This window comes from Heteronotia binoei, chromosome 9 (assembly GCF_032191835.1).
Source record: "Heteronotia binoei isolate CCM8104 ecotype False Entrance Well chromosome 9, APGP_CSIRO_Hbin_v1, whole genome shotgun sequence".
In the NCBI taxonomy this organism is placed as follows: Eukaryota; Metazoa; Chordata; class Lepidosauria; order Squamata; family Gekkonidae; genus Heteronotia; species Heteronotia binoei.
The window spans coordinates 90,097,633-90,116,217 of record NC_083231.1 but is presented as its reverse complement, the minus strand read 5'-3'; positions in this window follow the sequence as shown (position 1 = coordinate 90,116,217).

Here is an 18,585-nt window from a genome sequence, read left to right as displayed (position 1 = left end):
AGGAAAGAACTGAAAACTTCCATATAATGTTGCAGGCTGAGAAAGCTGAAAAAAACTTAAAAGCACAACCTACAAAACAGGAGTTCCAAAATAAGATTTTAAAAGTACAGCACCAACTTAACCTACTACTTGTAGAGGAAGTTGAGAAAAAAATAGAGGAAGAGCTATTTTGAGCATGCCAATAAGTCCAGAAGATGGTTGGCTTACAGACTGAGAAAAGAGAATGCAAAAAGAATAATTCCGGTATTGAAAGATGAAAATAATAAAGAGAAATTCCAAAGACAGGAGATATGCCAAATTGTGGAGCAATTCTACAAAAGATTATATGAAACCAAACAAGTCCAAAAGGAAGATCTGGAAGAGTACATTAAACAGAACAATCTCAATAAATTTACAGAGGAGCAATGAAGAAGATTAAATGAGCCAATAACAATAAGGGAAATTGGAGATGCAAATGCATCCCAAAAGAATGGTAAATCCTTAGGACCAGATGGTTTACCTGCAGAGTTCTACAAAGCTTTCAAAGATTATTTGTTGATACCATTTAAATCTCTTATTGGAAAGATTCAAATGGAAGCTCAAATTCCAGCCTTGTGGCCAGAAGCCGCAATATTCTTAATTCCTAAAGAGGGTACAGACTTGAAAGATATAAAGAATTTTCAACCAATTTCTCTCTTAAATGTGGATTACAAAATTTTTGCCTCAATATTGGCACATTTAAAGAAAGTATTATTGAGCACGATTCATCAAGATCAGGCAGGATTTCTTCCCAGAAGATATTTGAAAGATAATGTCAGAACTATCTGTAACATAATGGAATACTATGAGAATCACCCAGAGAAACAATTGGCATTAATTTGTTTGGATGCAGAGAAGGCCTTTGACAATGTCCGTTGGCAATTTATGCTACAACAATTGAAGGATATTGAGTGTGGCGAGAACTTTTTGAGATCGATACAATCAATATATTCCTCACAAAGGGCTAAGGTGATGGTTAATAGCGAATTAACAGAAACAATTGCTATTCAAAAGGGTACAAGACAAGGTTGCCCACTATCACCACTTTTGTTCATTTTGAGTTTAGAGATACTGAACAACCAAATAAGAGAAGATCCAAGTATTAAGAGAGCGTTGATCAAGGGTGAACAATACAAACTGAGGACCTTTGCGGATGACTTAGTTTTCATACTAGAGCAGCCAATAGACTCTATTGAGCATTTGCTGAACAAGATTAATCAATTTGGTTTCTGGGCAGGATTGAAGATAAATTATCACAAAACAAAATTGTTAATATGATGACAGAACAAACTTAACTCTTTCAACAAAAATCAGGACTCTCTTATGAGAAAAGAGTTAAGTATCTGGGCATTCATATTACAAATAAATGCAGTAATCTAAAGGTGAACAATTATGATAAACTGCTTAAAGAGATTAAAAAAAAGACCTTGGGAAGTGGCAAGATTTGAATCTATCTTTAATGGGAAGAACTGCTTCAGTAAAAATAAATATTCTGCCAAGACTGTTATTCCTCTTCCAAATTATATCAGTGCTTTTAACTAATGTATTTTTTCAGGAAGTGAACAAAATGGTCTCTGAATTCATTTGGCGAAAGAAAAAAACCAGGAATTAAACTGAAGACACTACAGGACTCTAAAACAAGAGCGGGCTTGGGTCTGACTGGCAATTGTACTACAGAGCTTCGGTGTTGACCTGGGTAAGAGACTGGGTCCTTTTGAATGATAGAAGACAGTTGATGTTAGAGGGCCATGATCTTACCATGGGTTGTCATGCATACCTATGGTACCAAAGACTAGAAGGACATTGGTATTTCAAAAATCATTGGTTCTGGAAATCCCTGTACCATACATAGACTTGGTTAAAGCCAAAAATTTATCAGAAAATTCCAAGATGGGTGTCTCCTGTGGAAGCATTTACACCTCCAAACCTTATAAAACCAAACCAGAGTTATAGATATGAAGAATTGTTGGGAAAAGATAATCAATTGAAAACCGAGGAAAAATTGGAAAACATGGATATTAAAATGAGTTGGTGGTTGAGAACACAAGTAGAATCCAGGTATGCCAAAGATAAGACAACAGATTTTAATATGGACCAATACCCATTTGATAAAAAAAATTTGGGTCCTCAAGAAAAGTTAATTTCCAACTTATATTCATATTTACTACAGATGAAGATGCAAGATGAGACTGTAAAAGAGTGCATGGTCCAATGGGCTAAGAATGTAGGTCATAATATTATGCTAGAGGAATAGGAGAAGTTATGGAAACTTAATATCAAATTAACTTAAGTCAGCAGCTTTTAAAGAAAACTTGTATAAGATGTTTTACAGATGGTACGTACTAAGCATATTGGGTCTTTTTACCATATGTGGTGGACTTGTGAGGTGGTGAAAAGCTACTGGAAGACAGTGCATGAGTTATTACTGAAAATTCTGAAGATACAGATTCAATTTAAACCAGAATTATTTTTATTGAATATATATCCTAATGACTATACGAAAGAGATGAGACATTTATTGGCGCATATTAACACAGCAGCTAGAATTCTTTTGGCACAGAAATGGAAGCTTCAAGAAATTCCCACAAGATTGGACTTGATGGAGAAAATACTGGAAACGGCTGAGATGGACTATTTATTGCCGGGAAATCTAAGAAAGAAGCAAGAAAACTTTTGGTGAAGTTATATGTGTGGTTAGATACCTAAGATTCTCTGGTGTTAACTTTTACCCCCTTCTCCTGTAATGAATATTATAATGTCACATATATTTGAAATGTAAAGCTAATTAGATAATTTAGCCATTAGGCTTACAATTGTTTTTCTAAGAGTGTGTTGACATAGAGTAAAGTGATAATATTTGAAAAGGTGTGATTTTAAGGAAGTACCCCCATACAGGCTAAACTACATTGATACTGTTGTTTATATCTAATTCTATATTTTCCTTCCCCCCCCCCCCCCTGTTCCTTTTACCTTTCTGGAAAACTAATAAAAATATTGAATCACTAAAAGAAAACTTTGGAACAATTTTATATCTCTTTCTGGGTTGGATCCAATCAGCTTTTCTACAAATGGAAGTGTGTGGGGGGGTCCCCTTTGACCACCAAAAAATGGTATGCTGCTGATTATGTGATCTTCATGGACAAAAGCCAAATGGAACAGAAACTGTAGTAACACAGGAAGTTGAGTGAGATTAAGTGAACAATCTGGTTGGATCAAAACCTCTGTTACAAGCATTCTGGGTGGACTTTAATTTTGGCAGTAGTGCTACCAGCCACATATTAGTTCAGTAGAAAAAAACCTGGGCAATCAACCCTGCCATTAAAAAATGCAGCACAGTATGTTAAATTGTTATATTGCCAGCATGTGGAACTTTTTTAAAAGCACACTTTCCTAAATTCTTCTGTAACAGATTCCACAGACGTCAGAGGTATAGATGAACTAATTCATATCCATACAGGATATGCAAGATATTAACATCTATATTGAGTAAGGAACCCAACATCTTTGTTAAGACCTGGAGGGAGGGGGGTTATTAGTCTTGACTATATCAATAAATTCTAATTCAGCAAATGTGCATTGAATTCTTCCTTTCAAGTTCTTTTGTAAAAGAACAGTGAACTTTCCATAAGCGACAGAATTCCTTGGGGGACTGAGATGGTCACCCATTGGTTTCTAAACACCAGTATTTTAATATCTTATTTATGTTCATTTTTTCATTTGATATAGACATTGCTGACACACAATTGTCTATAATACATTGGAGGATGAGAAAATAGATAAATCTGAGACAATTATTTATTTTCTTACTTATCTACTTAATTACTTTAGACCCTGTTTTTCTCCCCAGTGAGTACCCACAGTGGCTCACACTGTTCTCCTCACCTCAGTTTTATCCTCACAACAATCCTGTGTGGTAGGAATGGGAGTGTGTGACTGGGCCAAGGTCACCCGTGAGCTTCCATGATGGGTGTGTGTGTGTGCTCAAACTCTGGTCTCCCAAATCCTAGTCCAGCACACTAACCACCACACCACATTGGCTCATAATGTTAGTATATCCAATGTTGTTGGTAGATCCTGTGATCTCGTTGCTTGACTGTATACAAGGGCAAAGTTGTCCCTCAGGCTTGTTGCAGGGTCTGGTCCCAGAGTTAATGTATCAGTTAGGTAGTCCATTGTTTTATGTGAGAAGTATGCTTAGGTAAGGGGGCAGTCTGTAAACAAGAGGAGGTCTGCTATTCCAAAGACCTGCGGGAGGGGATAAAAGAACTTTTCAATTAAATCCTCATTGCTGAATGTCATAAACACTATGAACATGAGATGGTCTAGCTAAAGCGGCTTGTCTTAATCAAGCCTCATGTCCGTATACGCTCACACAGTTTTCCTTTCCAAACCCTACAATGCTGCCTTTGGTCTGCTACAGGAAGGTGGCCACACTTTGCTATTATTAGCGTGCATATTCATTAGGTTGTTAACAAATGAGGTGCCACCTGTGGCATCATATGCATGTTCGTTAGCGTCTATTTCTGCCACTGCTTGGACTATTGTTCTCCACAGCAGGGTTTGAGTCCAATGGAGGCTGAAGGCTAGTCCGATGCTGAATGCAACGCAGCAGTGAACACCAGAAACACCTGCATTTTCACTACATTATCAGCCCTAGATAGAAGAAAGTAGGCATTATAATTCCATTAAAAGCTCACAAGACAGTGTTTTCTCTTCGTGACAAACTCTTACTTTCGTCTTTGTTAGCCAGGAAGGATATTACTGGTTTCTATACCTGCTTTATTAAGGAAACTACTTTTTATCTGACCACCCCATGGCTTCTTGAAGGGGGAAAAAACACACAGCCCTCTTAGCTTTTTATAAAAGTCCCTTTTCAGCTGCTGAACATCTGGGTAGCAAAATTGGGGTTGTTAAGCCTGTAATTCCACTTTATTATCCATTATTGGCATTCTACTTGACTTCAGTGAGGATTAAATGGAGGTGGGGAAGACTTCTAATAGGTTAAGAAAACACACTAGGTTTTTATCCAGGGCTCAGTCTTTGGCTCGATTATAGGGAACATCAGTTGAAAAACTTAGGTTAAACCACCAGGCTTTTATTTGTTGGTTTATTTAGAAAATGTATGTGCTGCCGTTCCACAGACCTGCTTGAGGCGGTTTACAATGGAAATAATTAAACAAAAACCAAACAAGCCATTAAAAATCAGCAAAGTTATTAAATAGGCCAGGTCACAGGACAGCATTTAAAAGAACCCGAGGAGGCTAAGGTGATATTAATAAAACAGTCCTCAGTCCAAAAAGAGGCAATAAGAGCTTCTTTAAAAAAAAAAAAAAGATAGAACCTTGTAGTTAAATTTCTGGTTAAAGAGAATTTTTTTTGGTGTGACGCCAAAAGAAAACTAAGATGGGCACCAGGCAAACCTTGAAGGAGAAGGCAAGGCCACTTTTGAAAATTTAGGTTCTTACCTTTAAGGACCAAGCCATTTAGGGCCTTAAAGGTCAGAACCAGCCCTCTGAATAGCACCCAGAAACAGATGGGAAGACAGTGCAGATCTTTCAGCACAGGGGAGAATCCTGAATTCAGCCTCCAGCAATAATCTGCCAGCTGCATCTTGGATCAATGAGAATTTCCAATCAGTTTTCAAAGAGAGCCTTTTACAGTAGTAAAGCCTGGATATTTTACACAGATTATGTTAATTAATTAGTCTAGGAGACTCAAGATAGACAAAAGAAGGAACTTCTTCATGTAATTCACTGCCACCTATGGGGATGTCCACCAGACTTGAGGATTTCATTAAGAGTGTACCTATCAATGGCTATTAGCCAGGACAGCTAACTCAACTTCCATTTTAGTAGTGTTGTCAACCTCCAGGTGGAGCCTGGAGACCTCCCAGTACAACAATTCATCTCCAGATGATAGCAATCAGTCCCTCTGGAGAAAATGGTCCCTTTGGAGGGTGGACTGTATGACATCACATCTTTGCTGAGTTTCCTTTCCTCCTAAAAAACCTTGCCGTCCCCCCCAGGTTCTACCTCCAAATCTCCAGGAACGTCCCAGACCAGAGCTGGCAGCCCTAATTTGTAGAGGCATAATATCTCTGAATGCCAAATGCTTCCTGGAAGCACTGGGCTTGACATTGCTTTGGGGAGGGGGGGGCATGCTGGTATAAATGGACTTTTAGCCTGATCCAGCAGGGTTTGTCTTACGTTCTTCGCTGTTTGGAATGCAGTTCATTATCTAATACAGTGACCCCGAACTCATTAACTGAGCATCTGTGCAACTTGTACAGGTTTCTTTGATCTCTGAACCTGATCCAGAGTGACATTAATGTATTATAATCAACATTTCCTTCTTCAGGAAAAATATGAGACCACAGAGTTTGCCTCCTGTCCTCACCTGAGTTCGGCATTTCATTTCATTCCTGTTAAAGGTCTAAGCAGCATCGCTATAGAATAAGATATATTCGTATATAAGAAAAATAACTGGCAAACATTTGATTAACAATACATTTTTCTTATTTTGCATGGAGCACAAAGAAAGATCCAGCTATCTTGTCAATTTAAAAACTCGAGTAATTTATTTAAAGCATATTATTTTCTCTCAAGTCATATCAGACTTAATGGCAACCTTACGAATTAGCGACCTTGAAAACAGCCTTGCTCAGGTCTTGCAAACTGAGGGTTGTGGCCTCCTTTACTGAGATGACCCATCTCACGTTGGGTCTTCCCCTTTTCCTACTATCAGTGTTATTTGAGGAAATCAATCCAGATGGCTGCCTAAGTTGGTTTTTAATTAGTAAAGTTCTAGTTGGCACAGCCCATATTCATTTTCAGACTGATAATACAAACAGCGGACGTATGGAGCTTTCAGACGTGCCATAAAGAATCCCTTTAAGTTCCTTTTACATACAGCTCTTTAAACTTGCTTTGACATCTGAAGGCAAATGGATTTTTAAAAAAGGTTTTACACACCTAAAGAATAAAGAGTAATTTAATAATAATAACAACAAAGATCAAAACATGATTTGGAAAATGCAGATTAAGGCTTTATTAACTACAACAGGACAGCATTTTATTCTTAAGGTGAGCAAACTCAAATCTGTTTGTTCCCAGAATCTAAAGTAATCAAAACTCTGTATGAAATGGACCTTAATTTCTAATGCTGTTCTTAAAAACTTATTTAATATGTACTTATATAGATTAGCATGACATCATCTTTTCTGCCATACAATTGTGGTTTTGGCTTAAAATGAACATAGGTGTTCACACACTAAGTCCTAAATGTACAGAATGAGATTTCTGTGCACAGGTTCCAATCCTATACAGAAATCATGAACACATGAAGCTGCCTCATACTAAATCAGACCTCTACTCCATCAAAGTCAGAATACTCTGGTTTGCAGTGGCTTTCTAGGGTCTGAGGCTGAGATTTTCTTCATTGCCTACTTTGATCCTTTTAATCAGAGATGCTGGGGGTTGAACCTGAGACCTTCTGCCAGGCAAGTAGATGCTCTAGCAGCGAGTCACATCATGAGAATGATTGCCCAGTAAAGTCAATTAGGTTGCTATAGGTGAGTTGTACATGTATAGTAGCTGGCTAGTAAAGCAACTGGAGGCAACAGAAAGGGTTAAGGAACTGTTCTGGAACTTATTTGCAGCTTTAGCCCAGTGACTGTGTAAAGACAAAAGATCAGCCTTTGGCAATGACAGAGATCAGGGTGTTTTTTAAAAAGAGATCTTCACATGTGTTCATGTTCAGGGGTATTTCATGCTCATTGTTCCAGGGAAAAGGAGCAAGCATTTGCTGCTTTTCCATGAGGAACTGGGTGAGCTACTTCCCTTCCTTATCAGCTGGCAATAATTATACCTAAATACCTCAGGAGGCTGCTGCGAGTGATAATTAATTAATTACTGTTTTCCAAACTGCCTTGAAGTTCCCCGCTTAACATACTCCAAAAATACAAATCTGTTGTCATCATTAGGAAGTGTGGAATTTTACCCATACCAATTCATCTCCTTGTTAAAGAAATAATTAGTTCTTTCCCTTATTGGCATGTCAAGCACTGAGATAGGCTAGTTGCTGTTTTACCTGGAGCTGTGTTTATTTGTGTTCATCTTCATAAACTAACACTGAAATTAATTTTAATGATGGGGTTTCCACCACATAGAGAAACCAAGTACAAAAGCTATCTCCCGCACCTCCCCCCCAGAATTTCTGCATTTGGGCTTGGAAAAATCATGGAAGAAATCTATCTCATGAAATTTCTCAACATCAATTGCTTATTCCCTTGCTCGTGTGTGCATGGAGATTCCAAATAATTTAGCGTAACTTGGAGATCAGCACCGTGAGGAATATGGATTTCTTTTAATACTTGCTCAGTACCCCATACCTCCGATTGCAGTGCGAATGTCAATTCTTTATCAGCGTGAGCTGTTGACATGGAAACAGATATGCTGGAAGGGAGGCAGTTTAAAAAAAATGCACAGCTTTTCCGAGTTGGACTTGGAAGAGCTAAATCTGCATGTGCTACAAACAGATTTAAATACCAAATAAACTATGCAGAAGAAACATGCAACTGTTTGGGGTGACAGACATATTAGTGGTTTACGTCGTGTGGACCACCTTTACAAAGCCTCTGGTGTTACTATGGTAACTGTTTAGCTTCACCGGAGTTGCGGACATTGGATGCTCTAATTTATGGGAAGACAGAAAACCAAAATGGGGTGGGGGAGGGAGGGAGAGAGAGAAACAATCTTGTAGCTCTGTGTGGTTTTTTCCCATATGTCCTGTGAGAACTTGTATATTTAGTCTAAGTGAGAAATAAAAATTAAATTCCAATGTAAGTCAAGGAAATGTCTCAAATCAAACTGCATTTTATATCTCCTCATTTTGGCATATCATTATTTTCCATTCAACTTTTATTATGATGAAAGGGCAATGGAAAATTTGGAAATTGTATATTCCATGACACAGATACATGTTGGAAGGAGGGATTAGCCAAACAGTGTAACTAGTTTCTACCTTAATATTGTTTCCAAAATTCATCTTAGGTTGAGCTTTTTCTGGTAATACACTTCTGCATTCCTAATTCAAGAAAGCATGCGAAAAACTTTTGGAATCCAGTAGACTCTGGATTTTGTTAAGTTCTAGTCAAACAGGAAGAGAGAGCTCAGTGGTTTTACCCAGATAAACAGCTTGCATTGAGGATACAAAATCTACATTGACTGAGGATACAAAATCTACGTAGAAGCTTACAGACCAAGGAAAACAAAGAAAGTGAACTCAAGGTCAGGTATTTTGTTAGGCACCAGACGAAGTTACAGATAAATGGGCTACAGGAGCAAAAAAAAAAGAAATCATATAAAAACTGAAAATTAGCCCCAGTCCCAGATTGTGGTACTTCCATAGCACCACTGGAGAACAACTCTCCAAACCTTCTGGAGCCACTCTCTTAACGTCATTCTTTGGCCCTGTTCACACAGCGTGTTAAATCGATGTTAAGCTGACCCGGTTCTGTTCCAAATATCTCTGTTCCAGATATTATCGATCAGACTGCCATACTGCAATTCAAATCACTCTGCAGTGAAACCGTCTTCTGCTGTCCACACGATGACACCATGCAGTTCTTTTTTCTCCACTATTATGCACATGCACATGCACACATTAAATCCGGAAGGAAACAGCAGCGACATCTGATTATACTGTGTGTCTGAACAGAGCCTTTGTTTGTTGTTTTGCCTAGGTCAGTTAAAAATAATGTACTACAATTCTGTAAAGAATGTTAGCAGAGGAGGGGGATCTTGGGAACCTGTCTGCCTGCAGAAGAAGATCAGGCCTAAGATTTTGTTTCCCTTCCTGATAACAGACTTTAATCTTCGGCATGGCCTGGAAAGGCAAGTAAAGGTCTCTTGCCCTTGGTTCTCCACAGCTCACAGCCTATAGCACTGAGTGAGCTGGCCCACTGTATCCAAGACCAGGATTTGGGAGTTTTCCTCTGTATTGTTCTTCTTGTTTGTTTGTCTAAACTATGTTTCTCTGTTTCTTCACAATTTGGTGTCATTTGTGACAGCAAATTGGGAAAAGCAGTGAGCACACCAGAAAATAAAAGAATTCAACGAGATCTGAACATGCTGGAAAAGTGGGCAGCAGAAGTGAACAAGATACAATTTAACAAGGATAAGTGCAGGGTTCTGCAACTGAGGAACATGCATACTGGATGGGGGAAACATTTCTGGGTAGCAGAGTGTATGAACAAGATCTTGGGGTACAGGTGGACCATAAGTTAAATATGAGCAGCCAGTGTGATGCAGTGACAAAAAACTGATGCAGCGACGTGCTATGCTCCTGTTGGTCTAAGAGTATGAAAGCCAGGCTGTCCAAGCTGGGCAGAGTTGCTAATTCTCCTTGGAGTTCATGGGTAGTAAATACAGCTTCCGGCTATGTCTCAGCAGCAATGGAGCAGAAAACCCAGAGTTAGGGACAATGCTCATGGTCAGGGCTTTTTTGTAGCAGGAACTTATTTGCATATTACGCCACACATGCCTGATGTAGCCTCTTAGTACAGGGCCTACTGTAAGCTCCAGGACGATTGACTACATCAAGGGGTGTGACCTAATATGCAAAGGAGTTCCTGCTACAAAAAAAAAGCCCTGATCAGGTACAATAAGCACTGCCAAATCCAGTTTGAAAAATTCCTGGAGATTTGGGGGTCATGCTTGGGGAAGGCTCTGGCTGTTTCTACACTTAACAGAAGATCCTCTCTCAGTGTGCATTTAAAATGTTCATCTGTATTGCATACCGCCATCACTTCTGTCTTGCTTTGCATTACCTTAAGTCATCTACACGCATTTTCTTGAATTGGCACCAAAAGTAGTTTCACCCTGGAGTTGGTCCTCATTTTACAAGAGTACTTTTGAACAGTTTTTGCAGTTGGATTCAATGCTCATAAATTCAGAATCATCCCTGAGTGTAGAAACAGCCAGAGTTTGAGGAGTGGGGAATCAGTAAGAATGTAATGCAATAAAATCCATCCTCCAAAGCTGCCATTTCCTCCAAGAGTAGCAATAATATAGAACCATGTGGCAATATAAAATTAACAAACTATATATTTAAATGTTTGTATAAGAATTATACAAATTATAAGAATGTCCATATTAAATAATATAATAAACAATTATTCAGAACAAAAAATGGCTTGTGTCCTTCCTGTTATCTACTCATATGGTCCAATTTCATTGTCTTTGCATTATTTCAGAAGAAGTTCTTGAATAAATCCTTGTTTAAAGTCCACAAATTAAATGCAGTTCACTGGTGGAAGCTCTCCAGTCCACATGTTAAAATGCCGATCCAAGAGGAACCCATTTCAGTCCTAAGACCTTCTTCAGCTAATGGCTTCACAGCTATGCAGCAAAAAATACATTCAGCCATTCCATATATATAAGATAAAATTAAAATCAAAATGCCAAACTTACTCCAAATTCTGTAGTATTATTCTTGGGAGCACCAGTCCATGGATTCAAAATACAGTCCATGGACTCAAAATACTACAGGATTTGGGGTGAATTTTGGCATTTTGAGTTTAATTTTATTTTATATATATGAGATGGCTGAATGTATTTTTTGCCACTGAAGAAGGCCTTAGGACTGAAACCGGTTCCTCCTGCATCAGTTTGTTAATATTACATTGCCACATGGTTCTATATTATTGCTACATTTACATGTTGAACTGTGGGTTCTTATTGCTGTTAATAATTTCCTCCAGGAGAGCAGATCTCTGTATTCTGGAGATCAGTTGTAATTCTAGAAATCTCTTGTGATTCCTAGAAGAACGTAGGCCATACCCACTCCTGGAATGCTGGGAGAGGTAAAGTTTAAAGTGTTCTGTTTCTGATAGAATTTGTTTGCTTGGTTCACTGCCTACATGTTACATAGGGAAAATTACTAAAATTACAGCATTTTTAAGAAAAAAAGAAGATCATCTACTATGCCTTAACATGAATATGGTACCACTGTTATTTAAATGAAGATTAGCATTAATACACAATAAAAATAAAATTTGAGGTTTTTTTCTGTTGGGAGACAATTTAAATTCTCAAAACAGTAGAACACCAACTGGAATAGCTGAGACACAAAATAATCGAAATGGTTTTGCATGGATGATTACCATTAGGGTCGCTTGCCATGTGGGTATCCCCCCAGAGATTTGCCATGGGGAAAAGACCAGTCATTTTTAAAAGATGCCCTTTTATCACTCTACATCCAGTCTCAGTTTTCAATCTATATGTCTTATAAACTGACTTGAAAACTCTAGGTAAGATCTAAGTTAAAATGTGCTTGAACTACATGGTAGTGAAAAGTGCCATCAAGTTGCAGCTGCTTTATGGCAATCCCTTAGGGTTTTCAAGGCAAGAGACGTACAGAGGTGGTTTGCCATTGCCTTCCTCTGCACAGCAAGCCTGCACTTCCTCAGATGTCTCCCATCCAAATACTAACCATGGCTGACAATGTCTAGCTTCCAAGATGTGATGCAATTAGGTTAGCCTGGACCATCCAGGTTAGAGCTCTAGAACTAAGTAAGCACATTTTAGAAAGAAATGTGAGCATCCCTTGTTTTAAGATTGGCTATAAAGATTTTGCTTGAGGCACCCGAAGAGAGCAATCTGGAACACTGTCAACACACACAAACACAACACACAAAATCCCTCCACATAGGAATCTGATGTCTTGGTGAAAGGTTCTGGCCTAACCAGTTTGGTGTAGTGGTTAAGTGTGCAGACTCTTATCTGGGAGAACCGAGTTTGATTCTCCACTCCTCCACTTGCAGCTGCTAGAATGGTTTTGGGTCCGCCATAGCTCTCACAGAGGTGTCCTTGAAAAGGCAGCTGCTGTAAGAGCTCTCTTCTTCTTCTTCTTCTTCTTCTTCTTCTTCTTCTTCTTCTTCTTCTTCTTCTTCTTCAATATGCTACTTTTCTATGTGCAGAAAACATTATGCTTTCTATTAGGACAAATTTCATCAATAAGGCCCACCTACAACAAGGACTACAGCCAAAACACTGCATCACCAAGAAGAAGAAGATACTGGTTTTATAACCTGCCCTACACTCTGAATCTCAAAGTCTCTGAGTGGCCTACAATCTCCTTTACCTTCCTCCCCCACAACAGACACCTTGTGAGATAGGTGGGGCTGAGAAAGCTCTCACAGAAGCTGCCCGTTCAAGGAAAGTTCTGCAAGAGCTATGGCTGACCCAAAACCATTCCAGCAGCTGCAAGTGGAGGAGTGGAGAATCAAACCTGGTTCTCCTGCATAAGAGTCCATGCATTTAATCACTACACCAAACTGGCTCTCTCAATGAGAATTCTGCTTCTTGATCTCTGCTATCTTTTGAGCTCTAAGGTGGACACCAAGAAGTTCAGGTGTCTTTTTATGGGATTAGACCTGTGCTAGCAGTAGCACATGAACACAGGAAGCTACCCTACACTGAGTCTGACCACTAATCTGCCAGGGTCATTATTGTCTACTCTGACTGGCAGCAGCTTTCTAGGGTACTGGGCAGGTGGTTTTCACGTCTCCGAATGCCTGATCCTTTTAACACAAGATTCTGGGGATTGAACCTGTGAGTTCAGTGCTCTGCCACAGAGCTATGGCCCCTCCTCTGAAACAAAGCAGGCTGCCAGGTAGAACCACCACCAGCTGCTGCAGGACAGTCAAGGGTTTCCTCATCTTACCTGGAGCTGCCAGGAGGCATCAGGGAAGGCAGAGGGTGCCTCAGTCAGCAGTTATGCAAGTGCATGTTTGCTGCCCTCAATAACATCAGCAATACAGAGGCATCCCCCAGCTTCCTTGCCACCTTCCAGTTCTTTTGTATAAGGTAAGCTTCCCAATCCCCAGGTCCCAGCAGGGGATCCCCTGGTTTTACAGACTTCCCCCCACCCCCAGCCCCCACAGCCATCATGCAGCTCTACATCTCCGGCAGGTTTAGAAACCTCCAAACAGGCCTGTTTCAAAATGTGTGTGTGTCTGTGTGCCTTCAAAGTTGAGCAGGAAGTACTTCATGGGAAGGGTCAGCAATACAGTCCCTCAGTTTGTTTTGCTTTCATTTCAGAGGAACTAAGTGTGTGTGTGTGTGTGTGAGAGAGAGAGAGAGCAGTGTAGCCCCTGTTCTTTTCAGATGTCATTGTGGAGGAACCAACTGGTAAGTGTATGTGTGTGTGTGAGAGAGAGGGTTGCCAATCCCCAGGTTTGGAGGCCTCCCCCCTCCCCACCTTAGGGTCATCAGAAAACGGAGGGAGGGGGAGGGAAATGTCTACTGGGCAATTATTCCCTATGAAGAATGATTCCCAGAGGGAATGGGGAATGATCTGCGGGTATCAGGTGCTCAAGGGGGCTGTTTTTTGAGGTAGAGGCACCAAATTTTCAATATAGCATCTAGTGTCTCTCCCCAAAATACTCCCCAAGTTTTAAAAGGATTGGACCAGGGAGTCCAATTCTATGAGCCCCAAAAGAAGGTGCCCCTATCCTTCATTATTTCCAATGGAAGGAAGGCATTTAAAAAGGTGTGCTGTCCCTTTAAATGTGATGGCCAGAACTCCCTTGGAGTTCAGTTATACTTATCACACCCTTGCTCCTGGCTCCACCCCCAAAGTCTCCTGGCAGATATTTCTTGGATTGGACTTGGCAACCCTAGTATAAGGGCAGGAAATTATTTCACCCCTTGATTCTCCCCACAGCAGCAGCAGCTGCAGCAGCACTTGCTATTCCATCCAGCGAACCGCTTCACCAGCCACACTGCATATAGGCCACCTCTTGCCCAAACTGCCCCAAGCAAAGTCGCAAGTGTGAGATGGTGACAGGCACCCTTGTTCTTGCATAGCGACTGACTTGGTGCCATTAAGCAAGCCCGCTCCTATCAAGAGATGCTGTAACACTCAGACATCTGTGCCAGTCCTGGCAAAAATTCGTTCTTCGGGAATATTTCGCTCAGAATAAAGGCATTATCTTCTGTACACACGCTGAATAATGGAAGAGGGGAGCGTTTCAAGGTGAAACCAATCTGGAAGATTATCAAACTCTTGACTATTTCATCTGAGTCTGATACTAGAAACCAGGGCACAATTCCACTGGGGAAAGCAAGTGAGAATAATTTCAGTGTTTTCCCTAATCCTTGCGTAATTCACCCGAGCAAAGAAAGAGCTGTAAAAAAGTGAGATATCCCAAACTGCAGTGTTAAAACCAGTCAAGTTAAAGGTTTTTCCCCCTTACATGAGGGTTAAATCAATTTTTTTGCACTTCCCATGTTTAAAATGCGAATGTACCATCTACATCGGCTAGAACGTATATATGATTTTTTTAAGTGCTCACTCCAGCTTCCTGCCTCTTACTAACTTCCACACAGGCACCCTAATTGCACAGGAAAGAAGAAACTCTGAATCTGAAAATGGCTGAATAGTAGTGATGTTTGCAGGGAAGGGGGAAAGATAAGAAATGTAGGTCACAACATCTATTTTCATTTTATTCATTTTTTATCATATTAATTTTAATACTAATGTTAATACTTATTTTTCTTGTTAAAAAGGCAGTCAGCCTCTGAATCCCAGAGCCAGGCAGCAACATCAGAGGAAGGCCTAGGCCTCTGTGTCCTGTAGTTGGGCTTCCAAAGGAGACGGGGCCAGATCTAGGAGGGAATAGGGGGCATTAGCCCTGGGTGTCGCCAGGGGCACACTGAATTGGGTGCCTCCTCCAGATTGGACTGGAGAGGGGATCTGCAGATTTTGCTGCCTCTGCAAGGTGGAAAGGTGGCAAAAGCACCCCATGGCTCCCCCCCCCCCCGCTTTAAACACCTTGCCTGGGTTTTTTAATTGAGGGAGGAAGTAGATCGCTTGCCTTTGCCATCTCCCTGCAAGGCAGAGCAGCAGCAAAGGCAAGCCCTAGGGCTTCCCTCCCCATTTAAACACCTCACCAGGGTGTTTAAATGGGGGGGGGGAGGCAGATCGCCTACCTTTGCTGTGTCCCTGCAAGAAAGGGAGACAGCAAAGGCAGCCCCCACCTTCCCTCAGTGTTTAACAAGGTGCTTAAATGGGGGGGAGAGGGGAGGCAGATCACCTGCCTCCCATTTTTTGATTTTGCCCCCATTCAAAAAATATGTAAATCTGGCCCTGAGAGGAGGAGGAGATTGGATTTCTACTCCAGAGTCTCAGAGCAGTTTACAATCTCCTGCTAGCATTGTCACCAAGTTTGTCTCTCTCTGCCTCTCCCCCACAGCTTTGTCAAAGGGACTTTTGAGAAGGTGCCCGCAGGCTGCAGTAGGTGCCACCAGCAGTGGGGTGGGTGCTCCAACTCTGAGATAATTTTCAAGGGGCCCCCAAGATTTTGACTGCCTAGGGGCCTCCAGCACTGCTCCTTTCCCTTCCCCTCCTCACAGCAGACACCCTGTGAGCTAGGTGGAGCTGAGAGAGCTATTTCAAGAAACTGCTCTAGAGAGAACAGCTCTGAGAGAACTTGTGACTGACTCAAGGTCACACCAGCAGATGCAAATGGAAGAGTGGGGAATCAAACCTGGTTCTTCCAGATTATAGTCAGCACTCCTAACCACTGCACCAAACTGGCTCCTAACCACTACACCAAATTGGTTGGCCACTGTATGAGACAGAATGTTGGACTAGAGAAACCACTGCTCAGAGACAGCAGGCCTCTTCATATATTCTTATTATCACACTGTCATTTTGCTCCCAACCTTGCCCACCATTTTCTCAGCAATGAGCATGACAGGCCAGGGATTGCCAGGTCTGTGTTAGAAAATATCTGGAGACTTTGGGGGTGGATCCAGGAGAGGGCAGGGTTTGAGGAGGGGAGGGGCCTCAGCAAGGTAAAATGCCATAGAGTCCACCCTTGAAATCAACCATTTTCTCCAGGGGAGCTGATTTCTGCCAGCTGGAGATCAGTTGTAAAAGCAGGAAATCTCCAGGCCCCACCTGTAGGCTGGCACAGTGCAATCAAGGCAAAAGGTCAACAAGCCAATGATCAAGCATGAGTAAAATCTCCTCCCCCTCCATCAGATGGAGCTTTTGAACCACTCAGGGAGGTGGGGAGAAAAGCAATTCTCTTCCCCCACACAGCATTTACCAGACAGTCAGCCCCCCATGCCTGTGCTGTCTAGGATCACTTGAAGGAGTAGCTCCCAGCAGCAGCCAACCTGCACAGAACAGGCACAGAAGGAAAGCTAGTGTAGAGGTTGACATTAACCTCTTCTGCACCTCTCCCCCTCTTCTGCACCTCTCCAGCAATAAAGAGGAATTGATATTAGTAAATATTAACCAATGTCATTGGTTTCGCCATTCATTTTCTTTATAATAATGACAATAAGACAGCAAGTGTGGTGTAGTGGTTAGAAGGTAATATTAAAATCTGGGAGACCTGGATTTGAATCCCCAGGTGAGCCAGTCACATACCCTTGGCCTAACCTGCCTCAGAGGATTACTATGAGTATAAAAATAGAGATGAAGTCACTGTGGGACCCCACTAGGGGAACCAAAATGAAGTCAATTAATGGGCTTCTTTCACTTCATTTTTTTCATGAGTTAATAAACAAATGCACATTCAGAATCCACATTTTTTTTCTCAGAAGGACTGGCTGCATCGCAGTTGTTCAAATGAGTTCTATATTATTACGGCATTTCACAGAGCTAGTGAAATATCATCCAATTGCCTAATCATTGCATTACTTTGCTCATATTCTTCATTCCTAAAATAAGGCTCTTATGAGAAGTTTCTCTTCATCTTTCAGTATGCCTCTTCCTGTCATCATTCTTAAAGCCACAGTATAGCTAACACACACACACACACATATAAAGGGATATCTAGCATTTGTTATGTATTAATGTACAATACCTGGGTTGAGCATCAGGGAACTCAACTGGAGTTAGCAAATTTCCCAGGCCTGAGGAGTTCCTCAACTTTATTTCTTTTCCTTTTTACTTGTTGGCCTACATGTATGTGGAATAACCAGACATTTTCCATGTTTTCAGCATGCCAATTTGTATTTTTTTTTTAAAAACTATTCAGTTGACACTTACTGTAAACATTGACTTATAATGGCTGTTTGTGAATGCTGTGTTGTGAATTCCTTGTGAGAGAATTAACCTTGTATGGGAAGGTCAGTGTTGCCTTTAGGTTTTTACAGTCAAATGATAAGACAGTCAATGATCCAAGATTGAATCTCTATCTGGTTTCTCCTTGGTTGTTAGCAGTGACAGGAAAGCCTGATTCAGAGTGGCGAGTGGTATGGAAGCATGCCATTTTCATAACTATTTTCCCTGTTGTGGAAAATAATATATATGTTATATGTGTGTTGCCTGTACGGTTCTTTTATGTTTCCTCAGTGGTGTAAGTGGCAGCTGGAGGTAGGTATTTGACACTTGGAAAATGACATAGGGGTGTGCTTTGTTTTTGGAAAAAATAACCTGAATGTTGAGGGAAAATCTGAATTGGGGCCTTCCACAGCTGCTATTCCACAGCCGCCCTGAGCCTGCCTCAGCGGGGAGGATGGGATACAAATTAAATATTGTTATTAT